Source organism: Bactrocera oleae, chromosome 6, assembly GCF_042242935.1.
Source record: "Bactrocera oleae isolate idBacOlea1 chromosome 6, idBacOlea1, whole genome shotgun sequence".
Lineage (NCBI taxonomy): Eukaryota > Metazoa > Arthropoda > Insecta > Diptera > Tephritidae > Bactrocera > Bactrocera oleae.
In genome coordinates, this window is record NC_091540.1 from 22,345,360 (window position 1) to 22,351,590 (window position 6,231).

At 32.1% G+C, this 6,231-nt stretch overlaps 1 long non-coding RNA gene across 1 annotated transcript; it reads right to left on the reverse strand.

Annotated features, from left to right (window-relative positions):
* Nucleotides 1–5,270: 5,270 nt before the first annotated feature.
* Nucleotides 5,271–5,977, reverse strand: LOC118680493 (uncharacterized). The gene is made up of 2 exons (XR_004976025.2): nucleotides 5,869–5,977; nucleotides 5,271–5,770 (listed from the first exon to the last, which is right to left on the reverse strand). It is a non-coding gene; the product is annotated as an uncharacterized lncRNA (long non-coding RNA).
* Nucleotides 5,978–6,231: the final 254 nt, after the last annotated feature.

The following is a 6,231-nucleotide window of genomic DNA, read 5'->3' on the forward strand; positions in this document are numbered from 1 at the left end:
AGATTTTTAATAAAGTTTTTTAATTAATATACTATTGAAAGAGATATCCTAGTTTTAAGAACACATTATTGAACCAATTATAAGTTTAAATATTTGTTAACTAACGCCAAATATTTTTTGCAGTGCTCTTCAAAATCCTAGCTAAAAGATTGATCGTTTCCGCTTCAAAAACTTTGGAAATCACGCATTCTCTATATCTTGTATTATTTTTTTGGAAATTGTAGTGGGGACCACCCGTAAGAGGTTAATATAAACAAGTAAGAAAGTTCTAAGTTCGGATGTAACCGAACATTTTATACTCTCTTAACTTGCAAGGATCAAAGCCCGGGAATTTTTTTCAGATGTTTGCACAATTTTATATTAAAGGATCCGATTCAACCAATTTTTGACACAAAAACATACTATTATCGAGAGTTTCATTTATTTATTTTATTATATGAATTTCAATTATATATCTTGCACATTAATCGATATTTTCGTTAAAAAGTCAACTGGGGTCCACATATTCAATACCTAGGGGCTTGAACAGTTTTAGTTTGATTTAGACAATTTTTGGTCACAAGGTGGCACATTTTAATCGCATTATTCACGCAAAGTTTTACCCCGATACAATCATTGTTGCTTGATTTGCATAGTTGAAAGTGAAAGAATCAGATGGTATTTAAAATGGTTTTATATGGGAAATAGGCGCGGTTGTAATCCGATTTCGCCGATTTTCGTACATAGAAATATGAAAAGAATGTTATGTATCGAATTTGGTTGAAATCGGTTAAGCAGATCCCAAGATATGGGTTTTCACCTAAAAGTAGGCGGTGCCACGCCCACTGTCTAATTTTGAACGGGATTGCGTGTTTAGTGCTTAATTTATCGCGCTTTTGGTAGTTCTTAACAGTACCGTTATATGGGAAGTGGGCGGGGTTGTCACCCGATTTCACCCATTTTCACACTGTCAATAGAGGTGCTAAAAGCATTTGTTCTCAGTGAATTTTGTTATTACAGGTTTAGCTGTTTAGGAGATATGCACATTAAACCTATTAGGGGCGGGACTACGCCCAAAAAAAATTTTAAGCTGCAGATGCCCCTCCCTAATTTGATCCTGTATTCCAAATAACAGTCTTACATCTTATTGCGGAGCTTAGTTATGACAATTTATTTGTTTTTGATTAATGGCGTTTTGTGGGCGTGGAAGTGGTCCGATTACGCCCATCAGCAATACAAACCGACTTACGGTATCAAGTAACATGTGTACCAAGTTTCATAAAGATATCTCAATTTTTACTCAATTTACAGCTTGCACGGACGGACGGACAGACATTCACCCGGATTTCAACTCGTCCCTTCATCCTGATCATTTATATATGTATATATAACGCTATATCTAACTCGATTAGTTTTAGGTGATACAAACAATCGTTAGGTGAACAAAACTATTATACTCTGTAGCAACAGGTTGCGAGAGCATAGAAATTCTAAACAAGGGAAACGATAGCTTCAGAGCTCCGTAGAACTTTTTTCCAAAAATAGTTTTAATTAGAAATCTATGTGTAAATTCAAATATTCTAAGCAGACTTTTTAAATATTTAAATCTTTTGAATTTTCTTTCCCTTAGGGAAATTTCATATCTCCCAGATTGTTCGACTGATGTACTTTTAGTGCCGGTCAAAAATTGTTGAGATCGGATCACAATATTAGTTATTTAACTTTGCATTTGAGAACTTAGGAGTTAAAAAAGTTAACGCTACAAAACTTGAATTAGTTTATAGCTGAATATAAATACTTCCATTGTTGCACCTGTATCTACACCGTATAAATTGGTCAGTCGTCAGAAAATCTTATTGAAGCCGATCAATTTTTTTCACTTGCTAATTTGTGCGAAATTTCTATATATCAGGCTTTCCCTTAGATCACATGTACCGAATTAAGGAATTTTCGCCTCTCTTCCTAATTTTATACTTGGTCTATATGAGAGATTACTAACAGAAAATTTGGGAGTATATTTTCCTTAGCGTAATCATATTGCTACCAAAACTGTATTTTTATTTTTGTAGCAATCACTATTAGAGAGTTTTTAAGAATTTGTATTTTATTTATTATAAAAATATGCAGAGACCTAGCAATATTTCGAACGCCTTAGTTTTCACAAGTTGAACTCAAACATTATGCAGTTTATTGAAAATGGAAACAGAGACAACCTATTTAAGAAATAAAATTAAACATTTTTACATCAAAGGCTAATTCTACAAGAGTTGTCTCTTTTGCAAAGTGTTAATTAAACTATCTATATGACATCCAATACTACATTCACTGATTCCAAAGAAAATCTTTTAATCGAAAAAATATTAAAACCCGAAAACAAAATAAGAGAAATCGGATTTAATTCGCCCTAAAGTTTAACGGGTATTATTTATATAATTCTGGATATTTAATGCGTGAGCCATTACAACTCCCATTTTAAACTTTCAATGTCAAATACAATGTCGGTTGACCATAAATCGCCAGTTTGTGTATAATTTTTCGTTATTTCACAATATATTATATATACATATGTCTATAAACATTGACCCTTGAACTACATGTGTAAGTTCCTAAATACAATTGTAAAGTACCTCATGGTGACCTTATAGGAAACCCGTAACTTTAAAAGTGATGAATTGAAATCCGGGTAACTGTCCGTTCGTCTGCCCGTGCAAGCGATAACTTGATTAAAAATTTAAATATCTTGATGAAACTTGCTGCATCTGCTACCTAAGAGAGGTTGGTATTGCAGATGGGCGTAGACCACTGCCTCGCCAACAAAATGCTATTAAACGAAAACCTTTAAAGTGCCACAACTCAGCAATAAATTAAGAAACGCAGTAGCAAGAGACACCATTGAGTTAAACATTTTTTCCAAGTGAGCGTGCCCTCGGCCCCTAAATGATTATATGTGAATATTTTCAAAACCGCTGAACCTAGCTCAATCAAACTTGTTTTGAAGGTTATTTTTATACACTGTTAAATGAGTAAATTCAGATAATAACCACGCGCACTTCCTATAGAACGGCTATGTGCAAAACTACTTAAAGTGCGATAACTCTCTGAATAAACTGCGTAAGGAAGCTCCTTATAGGAGCAGATGTACAAATTGGACAATGGGCGTGCCGCCAACCTTTAGATTAAATCCTATTTGTCAGGAGCTACTTAATCAATTATACTCAAAAAAAGATATGGTTCCCCAAACACTCCTATCATACGCTATGAAAATGGGCAAATTCATCTGATTCTTTCATTTCAAATATTCTTACTTCGTTCGTTTCAGTAATTGACATGTATTCTACAATATATAAATATAATATATAAAAAAATTTTTACGAGATATGTATTTTCGTGTTTTCATAGACAAAAGAGGTTTTCACTCGAAAACTTGTGTTTTCATCCATACAAAATCTGTCAAACAGTTTTCGCTGAAAACCCCTTGAAAACTTACATTCCACTCATTATAATCGGTGCCTGCTCTAGTTTAATCACATTTGATATGTCAGTTAATTTACATTTGCATTTTCAAATTCCGAACTATCCACTAATTGGAGAAAGACGTACGCAGAGCTATTGAGAGGAGGAGATGGCATCAAGTGAAAATTTATTTTTATATTTTCATATTTTGTTATATTTTTTGTTGCATTCCTTTTTATATTTAAGTATATTATTATAACTAATTTTGATTAAAAGTTTGAAATTTATTAAAAAAATAAAAATTATATTATCTACTGCGCAAAAGAATGGTCAGCAATGACTCAGAAAAAGACAATTCCGAATATCCATGTGTTAAAGAGAGATGCAAACTCACACACATACGTTTGTTTACATCAGTGTTTGCACAAGGCTCTTAAGAAAATGATAGAAACTTTGTTCTGCGCGCTGACAAAATTTTTTCAGCTATGACTGTCATATTACCCATCAGATGACCGTCACTGTTCTTGTAGGGTACATAGCAAATGTAAACAAATAGATGTGTGAACTGTCAATGAAAACTCATCGAAAACACACAATGTCGAACGACTTTGGTTTCACAATCCACAAATTGTGTTTTCAAGAGAATTTCAATTCGGTGCGAACATAGTAGTAGCCCATAAATCAGTCAATTCAAACTTTAACAAAAATTGCCATATTTAGATTCAAAATTATGAAAGTGCACTTATCTACTCTGTAAAAAATAACATTAAATATATTTAGTATTTAGTTATACATGGTAGCTATCGATGAGCCGTTTTATTTTTCGTTACCCTTTCGAGGTCAATGCATTTCAATGAATTAATTTCACTTTTGCATTATACTAAATTTAGGAGCGACATAAATTTAAAAAAAATAGTACTTTAAAATAACTTAACTGTTTTGTGCATATTTGACTAGATACATGCGAACTCAATAAAAAAACCGCTTACAAAAGTACATTCGAGAATATGCCGCAAAATTTGATGGGTATTTGTTGTTGTTGGTCTTTTAGTTTCGTTGCAATTTGAAAAATTTGCGTTACCATACAGGTCAATTAGTATGTCAATAAATTGTATCCTATTATGTTTTCATTCATGCCTGAAGCATACGAATTTACTGCTATACGTTGAAGCAGCATGGAAAAAATGACCAAGAATGGCAAACTAGTACTCGCAGTGCGAATGTATTTAAAACATAAATAATATCTAAACTGGTTACAACAGGTGGACAAACTCGAAAAGGAGAAGTGGATTTATTATAAAAGCCGTTATTTAATTCTACATAGTATGTACAAATGCATAACAGACGTTCAGTAATAATTTTACCATATTTTGTATTGGCAACTAATTTGATTTTTGCACAAATTTAAATTTTGAGCTTTTAGTCATCAATCTTCAATAGATTTCTTAATACGATTATTTGTATTTTAAATTTATTTAATATTATATATACGTATATTACCAAAATGAGTATGATATTATATATTTTAAGTAAATCTGCAAGCAGGTTTAAAAAATAATGAATGAATAAATTGAATAAAGTTATAATTTAGTTATTTTTTTAAATTAATTATTAATTCAATAATATTTGATTATTTATAATAATAACTATTTTTATAATTGATTATATAACTTATATAAAAATAATTTATTATTATTTTTAATAATAATTATTGTTTAGTAGAGTTTAAACTTATCTTTATTTCTAATTTCAACTTATTTATTATACAAGTTTACAACTTCTTACTTATATCTCAATTACGCTTTACACCGCAATACTCTAACTAGAACTGTGCCTGCTGCACAATCTGGCAGCCCCTATAGAGTAGCTGTTTAACAAATCATCTCCACTAAATCACACATTCACATCAAGCCTTTAGCTGTAATACACTCAGCATATTTAGCAATTCTGACTGATTGACGACAACAAGCTAATAAAATCTTTGATTTAACTTCTCCAAGGCTGTCGTGATTCTCAAGTGCCCTCCACTTGGACCGTTGTGTAGCTCGTTGAGCACTTCAGGACTTCCAAGCTTCGGAACAATCATAAGTGCTCGGGAGCTTTGCCCGTCTTGGCTTTTCCAAACTCGATGCTGGCAGCCGCACACCAACTTTAAACTGCTCTGCTCTGCCCAATATGATTTCGCGACTGGGCTTTCTGCAGCTATTTCTCCACTCGTTGTATATTTGTTCACATCTACTTCATGCATTACACCTTGCAAATCTGGATCTTCTTGATTAAATTGTAACGGATTTCTCAATAAATCGTCTATTTTGTAACTTACTCTGGAGTTCGATCACTGGATTTTTAAATAAAAGTCTCAATTTAATGGCTATACACTTATCTTAATTTGTAATTCCAATAATTTACTCATTGTAAGACTTTACAACTTCTTACTTATATCTCAATTGCTCTACACACGGCATTATTCTAACTAGAGCTGTGTCTGATCTTTAACAATACAACGCCACTAGAATATTCTGTCAACTACGAATTTGCTGTCTAGTTGATTCTGGCAATTTATAGTCGGTTCGATTTTGTTCTATCATCCGTGTTCGTCCCACTTTCTTTAGTTTATTTTGACTATCGAATGTTTAACCCTAAACTACACTACACACTAATATAGTCTGGTAATACCAAAAAAGAGTTGTAGCATTTAAAACCATTTTATTAAATATTATAATTTTTTACTCTTTTGTTAAGTGTTAGATGCATAAGAAGGAATGTTACGGAAATATTTAGAATTAGGTAAGGTATTTC